Source organism: Asterias amurensis, chromosome 18 (genome assembly GCF_032118995.1).
Source record: "Asterias amurensis chromosome 18, ASM3211899v1".
In the NCBI taxonomy this organism is placed as follows: Eukaryota; Metazoa; Echinodermata; class Asteroidea; order Forcipulatida; family Asteriidae; genus Asterias; species Asterias amurensis.
Window position 1 is genome coordinate 7607294 of NC_092665.1, and position 20167 is coordinate 7627460.

At 39.3% G+C, this 20167-nt stretch overlaps 1 long non-coding RNA gene across 1 annotated transcript; it reads right to left on the reverse strand.

Annotated features, from left to right (window-relative positions):
- Positions 1-3502: 3502 nt before the first annotated feature.
- Positions 3503-19342, reverse strand: LOC139950692 (uncharacterized). The gene is made up of 4 exons (XR_011787687.1): positions 19223-19342; positions 9386-9495; positions 7651-7757; positions 3503-5166 (listed from the first exon to the last, which is right to left on the reverse strand). It is a non-coding gene; the product is annotated as an uncharacterized lncRNA (long non-coding RNA).
- Positions 19343-20167: the final 825 nt, after the last annotated feature.

Here is a 20167-nt window from a genome sequence, read left to right on the forward strand (position 1 = left end):
TTTGATCGACAGACCCAATATTGAGGTTGACGCATGATTATTGCAACTCTAGAAGTAAAGGTTCATTGATCACAAGAGAGAGTTTGGTGACGCGTTTGAGAGCCTAACAATGATTATACTTAATTTGTTGGCCTCTGAAAACGTCAGCAAACTCTTTTTAAGTGATCATTGAACCTCTTAACTAACTCGGGTATACGTTGGGTGTGTATTTAGCATGCATGACAGAAGGAAGGCCACAGAAAGGTTTTCCTTTGATATCTTCGTTTCTTTTTCAGTGTTAATACAATAGCGCATAGCGAGAGGTTTGCACTTTGCTTGTCAATATTAATTTCTAGCGAAACACAAACCATAAGTTAAATACGTTACATTTTTTGCGACTTTCCTGTCACTAGCGGTGGTTCAAAATTTGTGTTTTAGCACACGAGGGTATTAAAATGTGCTGTTCGATTTGTTCTTTTCTTTATTATATACATACGACATACGACACCATAGTTGAGTGAAGAACCAAGTGCGCACGCGCAAACTCACATACGCCAGGTCGCCCATTGTTTGTATAAGGTAATGTGGGTGATTCGTTAAACCACCGCGGTACCACAGGTTCGACTTTTGAAGGCCCTTCGTTCGAGCACTCTATGGTTCGAGCTCCTTTTCTCCCTTCCTCCATGGTAGTATACAATAGATCAAAAACCTATGGGTAAAAAACCTAAATTATTATTCTTTATCCCCGATGCAAGTTTAACATCTCTTTTATAGATATCCGTTTCTTCATAGAAAAAAAAACAATTATCGAGAAAAAACAACGTAGATTTAAAGTCTAAAGCATCATTTAAAACCGTTTAATTATCAAACAACAACTCAGGACAATGACACTAGTTTTTAAGTCACGAATTGACAACAATAATATTCAAAACGTGATTTTTCACATGATTAGACGATGATTAGTCGTAGTCACTCAACCACTTTTCGTGCATGAGTTGGCCCTGCTGATGGGGAGCGGCACCAAGGGGGAAGGGACTCTTTCACGAAAAAAAAAAACAAGCCATGCGGTAACTTCAACAGGCCACTCAGGTGACAACAAGGTGAACTATTTCTATTCTAAGTCTTTAATCTTCATAAACCTATGATACAAGGTTTGCCATGCTTGTCAATTTTGTATAGCGAAATATTTTGTATTAGTGGTAATAACAGAGCATTTATAAAGCGCCATAAAATAACTGAGCGCAAAGACAAAAGAAAAACAAACGAATTTAGGGATTGTGTAACGTCGGTTGATCGAAACGTATTAATTCTGAGTTCTTTCTTTATTTCCACTTATCCATCATACAATTGCTCTATACAACTGCCTTGCACGTCAACGCTGGTTTGGGATCCAGGGTCCTTCAAAAGTAAACACAAAAAGATAATTTAACTGCTCCACAAACAGACTCGTAACGATTGTCAAGATCTTGATCCCGAGTGGCGTCGCTAAGCAAAGCGCCCTAAATGGTCCAAATTAAATTAATCCAACTCGCAACATCCCGGCTCCCTAATTGCGGAACCAACAGTTTAGAGCAATTAACAAAACCAGGAAACTCAACAATCCACTAAACAATCCATATAGAGCACTGGTTAAAGTTACTGTAAACAACAGTCCGTTCCTAGTTGTCCGCTTCCAGTAAGAGGTACAACTTAGTGATTGGTCTTCTCAGTTCCGATGATCCTATGCGCACTGTAACATACCTAACTTTGACGAAATTTGTGTCACCTTTTATTTTTGAAATGTTAATAATATTTTCTTTCATAGATAAGTTTGTTACTTCCCTGGGTGCGTTCGATTAGCTTCCCTGGATCTACCCCGCGGTGCTCACTCGGGTGAGGCCCCGACAAGAGCTAAACGAACCGCTCACCGCTCTCGTAGGCAGGGGCGTCAATCCGCCTTGAAAGGTGGGGGGGGGGGGGGACACATAACATTTATGGCATGGGGTCCGGGGCCCGCTTTAGGGCCCCGGGAATTTTTTAGTCCGTAGATGCTCTCTGGTGCAATCTATGGAGTCTGAGGGGTGATGTTCCCCCCTCTTAGATTTAATGCCTATTTCAAGCTATGATGCACCTATTTTTGCTATCATGGTTATTGTACCTAAAAAACAACTCAATTATAGCTTCGTAATATCCATTTTGTTTCTGCATTCTAATGCTCAGACGGCAGTTCATCCCTGGTGGGTATTAAAGATGGAGCCTGCTATAAAGCGGAACGCGAAGCCTTTTACGGCCTTGGGTCCAGGCCTAAGGGCTCGGGAAAATTTTGCATTCTAGATGTTCTGTGGTGCAATCTAATTAAGGCCAATAAGAGGCGTACAGAATGTAACAGAACATCTGTAAAATGTGAGCAGCAGCAGAACCTTTTGAGTTAACAGCATCTTCAAGTGCGGATCTATGAACCTTGTTTTAGGGGGGAAATCTGTGAGAGAGTGAGCACACGAGTATGAAACCTTTACGGCATGGGTCCGGCCCGCCTAAGGGCCCGGGAAATTTTTGCATTCTAGATGCTCTGTGGTGCAATCTTTAGGCCAATAAGAGGCTTACAGAATGGAACAGAACATCTGTAAAATGTGAGCAGCAGTAGAACCTTTTGGGTTGACAGCATCTTCAAATGCGGGTCTTTGAACCAAGTTTTAGCAAGTTTTTGCAATCTAGGGCCAATTTTGAGGGGGACAATTGATATAGTGTCCCCCACCCTTGAAAAAATTGTGTCATCTTTGCCCACAGGATTAATGCCCATATAGGGACACCGGGTTTCGTCTTACACAGGGCAAAACTTGGGCTTCATGATAAAGGTGGTCAAAAAGGTGGGGGGGGACATTGTGTCCCCCACCCTCCAAAAGGTGGGGGGACATGTTCCCCTGTCCCACCCCTGATTGACGCCCATGCTCGTAGGCGCTGGGGGCTGACCACCTGAACACCCTGGAATGACGTCAAAGCTATTCGAACGCACCGGGGCAGACCGGGGTCGACCCAGGGAAGCTAAACGAACGCTCCCAATAGTGGGTGCGTTCGAAAAGCTTCCATGGGTCGACCCCGTAGTGCTCACTCGGGTGGACCCCTTGGGATGATAATACCTAACCGAACGATCACACTCGCCCTCTCGTGGTGACGGCATGCACCTCAGGTCACCCCAGGTGACCCACTCCACAAGCACGGCACTTGGGCTGACCCGGGAGAGCCCCGTAAAAGCTTTTAGAGTGGGAATCGAACCAACGACCTCCGGATTAACGTGCCGGCGCTCTTCCAACTGAGCTATCTAGCCCTATAATGGCGGTGTCCCTATTTTGTCAATATCTTTGTTCAATACCCCCCCCCCCCCCCAATATCTTTGTTCAATACCCCCGAACAAAGATATTGACAAAATAGGGACACCGCCAGTATAGGGCTAGATAGCTTAGTTGGTGGAGCGCCGGCACGTTAATCCGGAGGTCGTTGGTTCGAATCCCACTCTAGTCAATTCTTTGTTCAACCCCCAAAATCATTTACAAATTTACCCAGTCAGTTTCCCTTGTGGTTTATATTGATATCTGAAACAAAAAGTCGCATCCCCTTTAGGTGATCCCCTAGCTGCCGCTTCCCAGGTTGTATCGTAATTTGGGTGTGATCTCTGGTTACACGGCAGTTAACGGTTGTATGGCTTCTGACTGGCACCCCGAACAAAAATATTGACAAAATAGGGACACCGCCAATATAGGGCGAGATAGCTCAGTGGGTAGAGCGCCGGCACGGTAATCCGGAGGTCGTTGGTTCGAATCCCACTCTAGTCAATTCTTTGTTCAACCCCCTAAATATATTTGTGTTTGTCATTTATATTTGAGGTTTTTGGTCCTTTATATATATTTGCCGTTGATCCTCTATATATTTTGGTGGTCTTCTAGATATTTGTTTTGATCATTATATTATAGTTATTATTTTGCTCTGAAATATAGATTTTCACTAAACATAAACAGTTTGAAGATAATGATAGTTGAAAGCTTCCCTTGAAATATTTATTGCTGTGGTGTTGTAGTTTTTGAGAAACTAGTGAAAAAAACTGTCAACGTATGACTGGGACCGAGTTGGTTTGGGACCGAGTTGACCGGGTTCGTTTCAGGCGACGAGCGTGGACGACGAAAATAGAACGCCTGGGATTTGGAATCGGGTGAAGTCGGGGACCATTTGCCTAAACTAATTCAAGTATTTCGCTTTCTTTTCGGAAATTATACCATGACATACAAAAACTCTGTGGCAGGAATACAAAAGCAGCAATTTTATTATGCTGACCTTTCTGTTGTGGTTGAGTGGGTCATTTGTATAAAGCTGCTTATAATAAATAGGCAAAACGTTTTGCTTTATAAAAATGCAGAAATTGAGCAGAATAGTGGCTAAATGTTATAGAGCTGCTTATAATCAATAGGAAAACATTATGTTTTAAAAAAAAATTGCAGATGAGCAGAATACCTTGATTCACAACTTGTACTTGTATTTGCTGTATTTAGCTGCTTTTTGTGTTTAAAAAGCTTTAGTTAAGTTTGGTCCTGGGCCAATGGCTTTTGAAGGAAAGAATCGCAGCGCTTACGTAATCATGGAATTGTGCTTATGCTAAGCGTATTTAACAGCTTAGCAGGGAATGTGTTCTTGAGCGTCACAATTCGCAATAAAAAAATGCTACAGTTGACTAATTGTGCTCAACTTCTGCAAAACTTTCACTGGGAAAACAACAGTGACTTTAAAATTTGATTTGCATTCGCAGGATAATACCCGTGGTTTACTTACATGCAAAAGTAGGCCGGGGCGACTAGTGTGCTCTAGTGTTAAAGTCGCGACTACAAATTATTATTTGAGTCGCGACTACTATTTTTCTCTACTCTGTTATAATCGTGCTCAAGCGTTGACTACAAAAATATTCCCGACTACCTGTCTGGTGAAACACTGAGTTGTGTTGCTTCTTATTATTCGCAACATATAATATAACGTGCGCTTGCAACACTTTGCGGCACAAGTCTTTAGAATCCGCAATTTATCTCGACAAGTGTCGATTTCTTCATCAGTTTAGTTTGGATACTTTGCAGTGAGGGAAGATGGTTGCGACAGAAGTCTGCCTAAACTTTCAGTCCTTTGGTCGAGGTTCAAATTGATCCTTGTCAAAGTGCACCTGTAAACAAACTGAACAAAAAACATAACCATTAATAAATATGTTTGAAAGACTAAAATGTTGTCACAAAAGATTCTGAGAACATGTTTTATCTTTTTTTAAATACAGATCGTTAAAGTTTACCAAATTGTAAGGATTCTCAGGAACACACATCAGAAGTTTCACCCAAAGTTTATTTAAAACAAAATGTCTTTATGTTTAAAGGAACACGTTGCCTTGGATCGGTTGAGTTGGTCTTTGAAAAGCGTCATGTAACCGTTTGTTATAAAATCGATATGGTTAGAAAGATGTTGTAAAAGTAGAATACAATGATCTACACAAATACGCCTCGAAGTTGCGTGGTTTTCATTTTACCTCGTCGACAAACACACCGACCGTGTTAGTTTGCGACCTAAAATGAAAACCGTGCAATTTTGAGTGATACTTGTGTGGATCATTATATTCAACTTTTAAAACATCCTTCTTTTAAGATCTTACTAATTTACATATAAAATACTTATAAGAAAATTATAAGAATTTTATCCTTCTTTTAAGATCTTACTAATTTACATATAAAATAGTTATAAGAAAATTATTAGAATTTTATAAGACTCTGATAAGATTCTTATAAGACTGTTCAATAAAGGTTCTTATTAGATGTTTATAAGATTCTTATAGGTTCCTTAAAAGTTTCTTGTAAGAGTATTTCTTTGACCAATCACAGCCACATAAAGCATGTAGCCTTGCCTGTAGCGTCACTTTGGGTAAAAATGATGAAACCAGGCTTAAACATTTAAAAAGGCTAACAGATATAGGTTAATATCACACTTGATTAATGCTATCAATTGACCATAAAAAAGTGTTTCAAATTTACTTTAAAGGCAGTGGTAATTACTAAAAAATAATTATTAGCATAAAACCTTTCTTGGTGACGAGAAATGAGGAGCCGTTGATGATATAAACAATTGTGAGAGCAGCTCCCTCTGAAGTGCCATAGTTTTTGAGAAAGAAGTAATTTTCAATGAATTTGATATCGAGACCTCAGATTTAGAACTTGAGGTCTCGAAATCGACCATCGAAACGCACACAACTTTGTGTAACGGCGGTATTTTTTCCTTTCATTATTATCTCCGAAGTTCGATGACCGATTGAGGTCAAATTTTCACAGGTTTGTTATTTTATGCATATGTTGAGATAAACCAACTGTGGAGGCTAGTCTATGACAATTACCAAAAGTGTCCACTGCCTTTAATATCACACTCAATTGTTGCTAACAATTGACCATCAAAAAAAGTGTTTCAAGTTTACAAGGGACACGCTGGTTGGGTAAGGCAACTTGGTGCATAAAAAGCTTCTTTTTTTTTTTTTTTGAAATGCATATGGTAAGAAAGATATTTTATAAGTAGAATATAATGAGCCACAAGAATATGCCTCCAAATCATGTGGTTTACTTTAACTTTGCAAAATTGCATGTTCAACCATTTTGTGGAGTACAAAATTTGACCCCACAAGCTTGCTAGTCCCGTTAATCGGTTGGCCTTACAGATGAGAACATGGGTCGAATATCAGTAAGCTGTTAATAAGCAGAAAATACTGCTTTCTTAGACAAACAACTTTGCTAGGAACAAATTACGCAGTGTAAGTAGGGCGTCAGTCACAGCAACTTGACTCATGATTTGATTTGGTTTGCTTTATGCTTATCTAACTCATGCATACTATAAAGTCTGATAACTTACTGAGCATGACCTTGCCTCAAGTCACAACAATTGCAACTCACAGTAGATGACACTTTCCGTTTAAAAATCGTATTCTGAAATGATTCTTATACACTTCTTACGAGATTCTGAATTGAAAAAAAAACATTCAGAAGTTTCTCAAAAGATCCTGGTGTATTTCTTTTGAGATCTCACTAATTTACATATTAAATACTTGTAAGAATCACATAAGACTCTGATAAGATTCTTATAAGACTGGTCAATAGACTCTAATAAGATTCTATAAGACTGCTCAATACAGGGGCTTATAAGATTCCTATAAGTTTCTTATAAGTTTGTTATAGAGTATTTTGTGAGGGAAGTAAGCCCTGGCCCATTTTTTCATTGACCATACACAGCCACATAAGCATAAAGCCTTGCCTGTAACGTCGTTTTGGGATACATTGATGATGCTATTCTTGTTGCTATCAATTGACCATAAGAATGAAGTGTTTCAAATTTAATTTAAAGGGACACGTTGCCTGGGATTGGACAGGTTGGTGTTTAAATTGTTTTTATTTTTTATAATATGCTTATGTTAAGAAAGATGTTTTAGAAGTAGAATACAATGAGCCACAAGAATATGCCCCAAAATTGTGTGGTTTTTCTTTTACTTCGCAAAGTAACATAGTCAACCATTTTGTGGAGTATAATATTTGATTAGTTATATACTACTTTCAACACTATGCATTTTATAAACGGTTACAAGTGCTTTTCATAAGATCAGTAACATTTTGAAGTTAAATGAGAATGTTGTCTCACCTCTATTTTCTCTATGATTAAATAAATAGCAGGAATGTCAAAACATCCTTTTCCCGTTGTCTTCTTCCTTCCTAGTAACTCGGTGATGCTGAACATTGAAATGGGACCTGAAAGTAACAAAGAAATAATTCCAGTCATTAATAACCCTCTTGTTAGTGACAATCTGCGGATTTGGTCAATGTCTTTTGGCCAAGAACCGTCATTTGCTCAACTTCAAACATACAACATATCGCTCATGCCACAAAACAACCTTTTATCCACCACAGCCAAAGCTCAGTGTGTTCTGAAAAAAGGTGTGTGAAGTTTAATTTTCAAACTTCTGTTTTAGACCATGCATTTTACTGTAAAAAAATTTTTGGTCATCGTACTTGAAAACGATGAAAGAAAAAAATAGCCTTGTTGGAAAGATTGTGTGCTTTCAGATGACGGAAAATGGCTTCATGCCCCTGAAGCCTTTGTACTTTGTACAAACTGAACTTTTTGACACAGTATTTAGGCTGGTAACCTTTTTCTGGTAGCACAATTTTGTTGTGCTTAGCTAGTTTTTTTGTGCTTAAGCAGCTTTATGAAACTTAGCCCAGCACTGTGCATACTGCGAGGATGGAGGACACATTATTTTATAGTTGGCTTTACAGATGAGAACATGGGTCTAATATGTAAGCCATTATTAAGCAGAAAATACTGCTTTCTTAGACAAACAACTTTACTAGGAAAAAATGCAGTGTAAGTGGGGCGCCAGTGACAGCAACTTGACTTATGATTTGATTTGGTTTGCTTTATGCTTATCTAACTCATGCATACTATTAAGTCTGATAACTTACTGAGCATGACCTTGCCTCAATGTCACAACGATTGCAACTCACAGTAGATGACACTTTCCGTTTAAAAATCTTATTCTGAAATGATTCTTATACACTTCTTATGAGATTCTGAGGAGAGTAAGAAAAAGACTTTTGGAAGTTTCTCAAAAGATCCTGGTGTATTTCTCTTGAGATCTCACTAATTTACATATTAAATACTTGTAAGAATCACATAAGACTCTGATAAGATTATTATAAGACTGCTCAATAGACTCTAATAAGATTCTATAAGGCTGCTCAACACAGGTTCTTATACGACTCCTATAAGTTTCTTATAAGTTTGTTATAGAGTATTTTGTGAGGGAAGTAAACCCTGGCCCATTTTTTCATTGACCATACACAGCCACATAAGCATAAAGCCTTGCCTGTAGTGTCGTGTTGGGTTACAATGATGATGGCAAGCATAAAAGTGAATCACGGCAAACAATAATATAGGTTATTATTACATTCTTGTTGCTATCAATTGACCATAGGAATAAAGTGTTTCAAGTTTATTTTAAAGGGACACGTTGCCTGGGATTGGACTTATTTGGTGTTTAGAAATCGTTTTTTTAATTTTTTGTTTTTATATCATATGCATGTTAAGAAAGATGTTTTAGAAGTAGAATACAATGAGCCACAAGAATATGGCCCAAAATTGTGTGGTTTTTCTTTTACTTCGCAAGCTAACATGGTCAACCATTTTGTGGAGTATAAAATTTGACTCCACAAGCTGGCGTGTCATGTTAGTAGACAACATTAGAAAAACTGTGCAAATGCGGGGCATAATGTGCTTAGTTATATTCTACTTTCAACACTATGCATTTTATAAACGGTTACAAGTGCTTTTCATAAGATCAGTACCATTTTGAAGTTAAATGAGAATGTTGTCTCACCTCTATTTTCTCTATGAGCAGATTAATAGCAGGAATGTCAAACTAGAATCCTTTTCCCGTTGTCTTCTTCCTATCTATGTAACTGGATATGTTGAACCTTGAAATGTGACCTGAAAGTAAGAAAGAAACAATACTTCTCATTAAAAACTCGTTAGTGACAAACTGCTGAGTTGGTCAATGTTTTTTTCTTAGTACGTACTGTCATTTGCTTAACCTAAAACACACCTCTGCCCACTGTTCTAAACAGGGATCGGCACGGGAAGCCGGGCAGTAGGAGTTTGACTAGGAGAGGCTATTTGAGACGCTGGCCATATAGAATGTTTCATGGGTGAGAAGTTGCTCAATACTTCACACACATTCCTGGCCGTTCCTAGCCCTTTGACCCCCACGATAAAAGTAACCGCACAACAAATCTGATTAAAAGATAGTCAAAAACACAACAACATTTAAATTTATTTAGCTGCACAGGGTTAAGCAAAGGGGAATGATCAATTAACCAGCACAATCTACACACAAACACAAAAATTAAAACATCAAACATAGGTAAAAACTGGTAAAACAAGTAATTGAAAAAAAAAGTTTCTTAAAAAAAAAAAAAAAGCAAGAGATTGCCAGTCTACCTACTAACTACTGTAGGTTCTCTTGGTGGATCGAGGGGACTTCTCGCTATTAACGTCGCTAACTCGGAGTGAGTTTTAATTATTTTTCATTACAATCCCATATTCTCAAGCGCTCGCATCATAGGGTTTTGTTAGGTAGAGTGCCAGTCTACCTACTACTGCAGAGAAGGTTCTCTAATGGATCCAGTGGACTTCTCGCTCAGAACGTCACTTCCCTGGAGTGAGTTCTTATTCCTTCAATATATTCCCATAATCGCAAGTATCATAGGGTTTTGTCAGTTAGAGTGCCAGTCTACCTACTACCACAGAGTAGGTTCTCTTAGTGGATCGAGTGGACTTCTCGTTCTTAACTTTACAGAGTTAAGATAAGTGGAATGAACAATTAACCGGCACCATCTGTACACAAACACACAAATATTGTTGTTAAGGGAAATTAAAAAAAAGGCAAAAATTTGTTAAAATATGTCATTGAAAAATAAAACCAAGATTCTTTAAAAAAAACAAATCCAGAGATTGCCAGTCTACCTACTACCCACTGTAGGTTCTCTTGGTGGATCGAATGGACTTCTCGCTCAGAACGTCACTGCACCGCAGTGAGTTCTTATTCCTTCAATATATTCCCATATTCACAAGTATCATAGAAACTTCTTAGGTAGAGTGCCAGTCTACCTACTTACGCACCGTAGGTTCTCTTATTGGATCGATCAGACTCCTCGCTCAGAACGTCACTGCACCGGAGTGAGTTCTTATTCCTTCAATATATTCCCATATTTGTAAGTATCAAAGAAACTTGTTTAGGTAGAGTGCCAGTCTACCTGCTTCCGCACCATAGGTTCTCTTATTGGATCAATCAGACTTCTCGCTTAGAACGTCACTGCACCGGAGTGAGTTCTTATTCTTTCAATACAATCCCATATACGCAAGTATCATTGAAACTTTTTACGTAGAGTGCCAGTCTACCTGCTTCCGCACCATAGGTTCTCTTATTGGGTCAATCAGACTTCTCGCTTAGAACGTCACTGCACCGGAGTGAGTTCTTATTCTCTCAATACAATCCCATATTCGCAAGTATCATAGGAAATTGTTACGTAGAGTGCCAGTCTACCTACTTCCGCAGAGTAGGTTCTCTTATTGGATCGATCGGACTTCTCGCTCAGAACGTCACAGCACCAGAGTGAGTTCTTATTCCTTCAATACAATCCCATATTCGCAAGCATCATAGGAAATTGTTACGTAGAGTGCCAGTCTACCTACTTCCGCAGAGTAGGTTCTCTTAGTGGATCGATCGGACTTCTCGCTCAGAACGTCACTGCACTGGAGTGAGTTCTTATTCCTACAATATATTCCCATATTCGCAAGTATCATAGGGAATTGTTACGTAGAGTGCCAGTCTACCCACTACCGCAGAGTAGGTTCTCTTATTGGATCGATCGGACTTCTCGCTCGGAACGTCACTGCACCGGAGTGAGTTCTTATTCCTTCAATATATTCCCATATTCGCAAGTATCATAGAAACTTGTTAGGTAGAGTGCCAGTCTGCCTACTTCTGCACCATAGGTTCTCTTATTGGATCGATCGGACTTCTCGCTTAGAACGTCACTGCACCGGAGTGAGTTCTTATTCCTTCAATATATTCCCATATTTGTAAGTATCAAAGAAACTTGTTTAGGTAGAGTGCCAGTCTACCTGCTTCCGCACCATAGGTTCTCTTATTGGATCGATCAGACTTCTCGCTCAGAACGTCACTGCACCAGAGTGAGTTCTTGTTCCTTCAATACAATCCCATATTCGCACACATTATAGGGAATTGTTACGTAGAGTGCCAGTCTACCTACTACCGCAGAGTAGGTTCTCTTATTGGATTGATCGGACTTCTCGCTCAGAACGTCACTGCACCGGAGTGAGTTCTTATTCCTTCAATACAATCCCATATTCGTAAGCATCATAGGAAATTGTTACGTAGAGTGCCAGTGTACCTACTACCGCAGAGTAGGTTCTCTTATTGGATCGATCGGACTTCTCGCTTAGAACGTCACTGCACCGGAGTGAGTTCTTGTTCCTTCAATACAATCCCATATTCGCAAGCATCATAGGAAATTGTTACGTAGAGTGCCAGTCTACCTACTACCGAAGAGTAAGTTCTCTTATTGGATCGATCAGACTTCTCGCTCAGAACGTCACTGCACCAGAGTGAGTTCTTGTTCCTTCAATACAATCCCATATTCGCACACATCATAGGAAATTGTTACGTAGAGTGCCAGTCTACCTACTACCGCAGAGTAGGTTCTCTTATTGGATTGATCGGACTTCTCGCTCAGAACGTCACTGCACCGGAGTGAGTTCTTATTCCTTTAATACAATCCCATATTCGCAAGCATCATAGGAAATTGTTACGTAGAGTGCCAGTGTACCTACTACCGCAGAGTAGGTTCTCTTATTGGATCGATCGGACTTCTCGTTCAGAACATCACTGCACCGGAGTGAGTTCTTACTCCTTCAATACAATCCCATATTCGCAAGCATTATAGGAAATTGTTACGTAGAGTGCCAGTCTACCTACTACCGCAGAGTAGGTTCTCTTATTGGATCGATCAGACTTCTCGCTCAGAACGTCACTGCACCGGAGTGAGTTCTTGTTCCTTCAATACAATCCCATATTCGCAAGTATCATAGGGAATTGTTACGTAGAGTGCCAGTCTACCTACTACCGCAGAGTAGGTTCTCTTATTGGATCGATCGGACTTCTCGCTCAGAACATCACTGCACCGGAGTGAGTTCTTACTCCTTCAATACAATCCCATATTCGCAAGCATTATAGGAAATTGTTACGTAGAGTGCCAGTCTACCTACTACCGCAGAGTAGGTTCTCTTATTGGATCGATCGGACTTCTCGCTCAGAACGTCACTGCACCGGAGTGAGTTCTTGTTCCTTCAATACAATCCCATATTCGCAAGTATCATAGGAAATTGTTACGTAGAGTGCCAGTCTACCTACTACCGCAGAGTAGGTTCTCTTATTGGATCGATCGGACTTCTCGCTCAGAACGTCACTGCACCGGAGTGAGTTCTTGTTCCTTCAATACAATCCCATATTCGCAAGTATCATAGGGAATTGTTACGTAGAGTGCCAGTCTACCTACTACCGCAGAGTAGGTTCTCTTATTGGATCGATCGGACTTCTCGCTCAGAACATCACTGCACCGGAGTGAGTTCTTATTCCTTCAATACAATCCCATATTCGCAAGCATCATAGGAAATTGTTACGTAGAGTGCCAGTCTACCTACTTCCGCACCGTAGGTTCTCTTATTGGATCGTGTGGACTTCTTGCTATTAACGTCACTGCACCCGAGTGAGTTGTTATTCTTTCAATATATTCCCATATTCGCAAGTATCATAGAAACCTGTTAGGTAGAGTGCCAGTCTACCTACTTCTGCACCGAAGGTTCTCTTATTGGATCGTGTGGACTTCTCGCTATTAATGTCACCGCCTCATAGAGAGTTTGTATCCCTTCAATATATTCCCATATTTGCAAGTATCATAGGAATTTGTTACGTAGAGTGCCAGTCTACCTACTACCGCACCGAAGGTTCTCTTATTGGATCGTGTGGACTTCTCGCTTAACGTCACCGCCTCATAAAGAGTTTGTATCCCTTCATTATATACCCATATTCACAAGTATCATAGGAATTTGTTGCATAGAGTGCCAGTCTACCTACTACCGCAGAGTAGGTTCTCTTATTGGATCAATGGACTTCTCGCTTTTAACGTCACTGCCTCATTAAGAGTTTGTATCCCTTCAATATATTCCCATATTTGCAAGTATCATAGGATTTTGTTACGTAGAGTGCCAGTCTACAACTACTACCACAGAGTAGGATCGAGTTAGAACAACCTGTTTTGGAAATAAAGTTTTGTTAACATTGCATATGATAACATAGGTAACAGTTTATAAGATATATAATGCCCACCTAACTAGAACCGACCAATTCGCTTAGCTGCGGAGAGCGCTCCATACATCAAAGGGCCTCGTCCTGATTGACAACAAAAAGAATTCAATTAGTAACCAAGGAAGACGAGGGAGCTTTGGATCCAGGCAACCTGTTAAGGACATAAAGTTTTGTTAACATGACATACGTATATAGGTAACAGTGTATAAGATATTTAATGCCCACCTAACTAGAACCGACCAATTCGCTTTGCCGCAAAGAGCGCTCCATACATCAAAGGGCCTCGTCCTGCTAGACAAAAAAAAAAATACAGTTAGTAACCAGGCAACCTATTTAGGGACTAAAGTTTTGTTAACATTACATATATGATAACATAGGTAACAGTGTTTAAGATATTTAATGCCCACCTACACCTAACTAATACCGATCGATAGCCTTGGTTGCGTAGAGCGCTCCATATACGAGGGGCCTAATGGTTGACACCACTAAGAAAATGGTTATCAGTGTTTCAAGTTTATACGTCCATGGCCATTAATAGATGAGGTGGGTGACTTCGGCATTCCAAAAGTGTCGTGGTGTGAGAGGAGAACGATCCATAGAAAGTTAGTTGATGCTATGCAAACAGATGACTGTGATCCATAGAGAGTAAGTTGATGCTGAGAAAAACAGATGACTGTGATCCATAGAAAGTTAGTTGATGATCAGAAAACAGATGACTGCGAGGAAGAAACAGTTCTCTAACAACATCATCACCACGTAGGACTCAACAAATGAATCAAATTAAAACTAAGTTATTCTTAATATTGTTTACGGTATTACATAAACTCTCACAATGCTTTACATTCACAAGGTTACAGGAAAACCAACAAATCAGTAAGCAATTATATGAAAATGAAGAAATAATCCATGGTCATATAAAAAAGAGATTGGCACAATGTGTTTTTATTGTTCAATTGGCTGATGACATAAATACACTGAATTAGAACCAAATAAAATGTTTATTTAAAAGCGAAAACAGTGGATAAAAAAAAACACAAAGCGAATTCAATATTAAAATTTGTCTGAAACACGAGTTCAAAATTTTATTTCACTCTGTCAGAACAAACCCACAAAAAATGACCAGTAGAGACTATTTAACAGTGACAGTTACAAGGTTACCCAGTTAACTGACCAACATCCGCGTAACCATATTTATTTTTGACTGTTCAGCTAAATAACGTCCGTCGATATATCGAAAATACTTATATACACAATGTTTTTTTGAGATAAGATACTGCGGATGTAACATTTTTAATCATATCGAAATATAGAAAATGTTGATATACCGCAATTTGTTCAATAATATCGGCAATTTTGATTAAGCAAAAATCAGGCATGCAAACCTCCAGCGGATTGGTTTTTCCCACTGCTCGCGTGTACCGAAGCTAACCGTTTGTCTGGCTTCCCCAACATACCCTTATAAATACAAAAAGGGAATAAAAAATACAGAAGCCAGACTGAGCCAGTGTAGAGGGTATGCTAAACGAAGAGAAATGTGTCCTAGCCGCATAATGGGACCTTTTACGCGTCTGGTTCCCCCTCAATTGACTTATACATCGAACAATAAAAACACTATAGTGCCAGACTGTGCAAAAATAGTGTAGAATGTATGCTCATTGAGGATAATCGTGTCCTAGCCCCACAATGGGACATTTGTGTCTTAGAGAAACTACCCGGCGGGAGCCGGAGCATGCCTCATGCAGGGAACCCCGGGGGTCGTTACCTCTTCGCCTAAAGTAAGCTGTTTGCCAATGGTGATCACGTCTTTTTCTCATTGCACAATAAGTGCTAAGGATGAACGGCGGTGACATCAGGGGGCTGTTGCCCCCCCCCCCCACCACATTTGGAAAGTGTCAATTTGGCCCCCCTTACTTTATACTGAGCTTTTAAAAAGAAACAAAGATTTTGCTGACAACCCTGTTTGTTTAATATAATACACCTTTATATTTCTCAAAATAACCTTATTCATATAACAAAAAACACCAATTTACGCCGATCGTTTGGTCGATTGGTCAGTGCGCTGGTTTGTGCGGTGTGTGTCCCGCAGATGGCCACGCCATACCCTGCCACGCACAACGTGTGTCTGTGCATACTACAGTATACTGCCTCGTGTACAGTTTACAATTACAGAGGGTTGGTTAAAAAAGCCGTTCTATCAAAACATTATTATTTACATGAATATTGAGCCAATAAAAGACTGGCATGCCCTACTGACTTGGTGTTCAGTTCAAACATCTCTTGACATCCTAAGGCTATAAAAATATCCAAGGTGACCCAATAATGCTCATTTCCATTGGGGTCGCATTGAAATACCTAATGTGGTCCTTAAAGTACACACAGCACAGAGGTACATCGCGCAGAGCAGCAGGCTACTATCAAGCTGCCTATAAAATTACTATCATTAAAAATATTAACAGGCCCTATAGTCGTGTTATATTTACAAATTGAAACAGACGATTGGAACCAAATGTCTTCACTGACATCTAGCAAACTGACTCAAACAAGGGAGTCTCTTTATGAAACTTTAAAGAAACTCGTGAAAACCAATATACGCTTATAAATATTAACAGCGACTTTAATTTATTAAATAACGTATGTAGACCAACAAGAACATGTTTGCACCAATGACCGTGGTAGAACAAATTTATTATCCACTGATAACAGTTCCTTAAAAACATCCCACAAATGAACATTTATTTTTCACGTCGACAATAACAATTTAAGCATACACTAGAAAACAAATATTTATGAACATAAAAATGAAGGACGGATGCAATGTATACAATTTGAAGAAAATAACTACAGAAATTAGGATAATTTCACAGACAGACAAGGACTTGGACGACAAGGACAAAAACAAAAGCAACCAAAAACAGTAAGAAAAAAATTTAAATAAATAAAAAAATTAAAAATGACACGGACCAGACTAATCAATAAAAATAACTATGGACACCACAGTCTTTGTACAACTAGTGTATATACTACAATTACATACCCTGCTGAGAACAACACTTTGATTTGATTTGATTTGATTTGTATTTATTCAGATTTTCAAAACATTTCAAAATACAAACACAACAATAAGAGAAAAGACGATGAAATAAGAAAAATTAGTTTAGAAACACAATAAAAATAGGACACAAAAATATAAAAGGATAACCCAATAAAGCCAATATATGTGGCTTGTTTCTGTTTGGTCCCTATGAAACACCCAGCTTGGTGCTTAAATTACACACAACACAGAAGGACACCGCGCAGAGCATGCCAGGTGAGTATCAAGTTGCCTATATTATTATTATTATTATTAAAATGTCAGTAGGCCCTATAGTCGTGGTATATTTACAAAATGAAAAAGACGATTGGAACCGAACGTCTTCACTGACCCTCGCATCCCTTTCTACAACACCATAGTAAGCGCATACACAACAAGTGAATGTTAAGGTTTATAAAAATATACTTAGTTTCATTTCAGAACCCAGAATTATGACGATTGAAACCTCAACAAGGTGTGACACTAGAGACCCCTTGCGGATGCAGCCATAGCATATCGCCAGCGTGAAAAGGCGCCGAAAGCATACCCCATTTTGCGCTTAAAGCTGACCAATCTTTTTTATGTACATAAAAATTGCCTCTGATGTAGTGCTTTTCAAAGGGGTGTTTTGTTTACAAATTGACTAAAAAAAGGGAATCTTTATGAAGAAATGCATGTAAACAGTTATATATTTATAAATATTTAATAGCGACTTTAACTTCACATGTACACATATAAGTACATGTTTGCACCAATGACCCTGGTTGAACAAATTTATTATCCTCTGATTACAGTTCTTAAAAACTCTCACAATATCGAGGTCATACATGTAACCTGCCAAGAACAACACTTTGAATTTATTTGACTGTTAACTATACATACACAGTAGGAGAAAAGACGATGGAATCGGATAAATAAGGTAAGATCACGGAAAAAAAATATTCGGATAACCGATCCTAGGATAACCAAATAAACCATTGGGATGTCTCTGACTACCCATGGTCCCTAAAGTACACACAGTGACGCAGCACAGAGGGAGACACCGCGCAGAGCATGCGAGGCTAGTATTAGTAAGTTGCCTATAAAACTACTTTCATTAAAAATGAGGTAGTCGTGTTATATTTACAAATTGAACCAACGTTTGGAACCGAATGTCTGCACCGACATCCAGCCATAATTTTCATTGACATTCCTTTCTACAACACCATGGTAAATACATTTACCAGAAATCATAAGTATATAAGAATATACTTAAGTTTCATTTCAGTATCCTAAATTATGACGATCGAAACCGTCACAACAATGGGAGAAAAGACGATGAATTAAGATAAATTAATTTAGAACACAATAAAAATAGGACACAAAAATACCCAACTTGGTGCGTAATAAAGTACACACAGCACAAAGACACGGCGCAGAGCATGCCAAGCTACTATCATTGACTTGATTTGATTTGATTTGATTTGAATTTATTTGGATAAGACTATATAAGAGCATGTCAAAAATACATACACAGCAATCGGAAACAGACGATGGAATAAGATAAATTAATTTCAAACACAATAAAAATAGGACACAAAAATAACAAGGATAACCCAATAGTAAGCCAATATCTTTGGCTTATTTCCGTAGGGCTTCTATGAAATACCCAACTTGGTGCTTTAATAAAGTACACACAGCGCAAACACCGCGCAGAGCATGCCAGGGGTACTATCATTGACAGAACGTGTGTTGATTTGATTTGAATTTATTTGGATAAAAACACGTCAAAAATACATAGCCAGCAATCGGAAACAGGCGATCATTGACGATGAAATAATATAAATTAATTTCGAACACAATAAAAATTGAACACACAAAAATGTACAAAACAAGGATAACCCAACAAAGCCAATTTATATCTTTGGCTTGTTTCCGTTGGGGTCCCTATGAAATACCTCACAATTGGTCCCTAGTATTTATATAGCAATAGAGGAACACCGCGACGAGCATGCCAGGTTATTAGTTTATTAGACTGCCTGTCATATGGTCGTGCTATGTCGATACATGTATACGTACATGCCGTGCTAATTAATTTTACAAATTTAAACCAACGATTGAAACCGAACGTCTTCACTGACATTCACATCCCTATCTACATCACCATAGTAAGCATGTACATGTATACAATATAAGTGAACATTTAGGTTTAAACATACTTATTTTCCATTTCAGTATCCGGAAATATGACGATTGAAACCACCACAAGATGTATGACGTTCGCACTTGTCTTGAAACCCCGCCGTCGAATGAAGCTATCGGCGGCGGGAAAAGGCGTCCGCAAGTGATAACCCATTCCCCCATGGTTCCCTCCACGTTCTGTGTACAAAATTCTTTCAAGACCACAGGGCACAACTTCATAGCTCTGTTTATCGCTAAATTCTGCGCTAATCGTAGAATTGTGGACAAGTCGTTTATGGTCCCACGCAGTGAGATAGTCGAGTTGCAGCGGGTGCTCTCTGCTGGTTGCGCGACTAATGCGTGCTGCCCATAGAAATAGAACCCGGAGAACGCTGAGTGTCTCATTGTGCGTGCGGTTTCGTTGTGAGACCATTTGTATGGACGCGCATACGCCATTTTCGTAACGCGTGTATGGCACAATATTTTGCCATACAATTTTGCCATCCAATGACATCATCATTGACCAATGAAAACACTAGAAATGGTCTATGTGCGCTGACATCTTGCCATCTTGCCATACGCGCGTGTCATACGATGATACGTGCCATACGCGCGTATTGCGCGGTATTGATACGCCGCGTCCACAGACGACACAGAGAGGGTGGTCGAGCTCAGCGTTCTCCGGGTTCTATTTCTATGGTGCTGCCCGACTCTACTTCACATAAAATGTAGAGTAGAAGTCGGATGCCGCGGGCATTTTTCTTCCGTTTCTTGCGGTATATGTGTGTTTTGCCTGTTGGTAACCATGTGGTTACCGTGAAAACACACGGAAAAACTGCAAGAAAGAAAAACCCACAGCATCAGATGATAGTGAAGATGCTAAACCGGGAACCCATCTCTATGCACCGAAACAAATCTGACCCTCAAAAACCACCAAAACTTGTTATAGAAACCGACACAACTACAGGGTCCCCCATCTACAC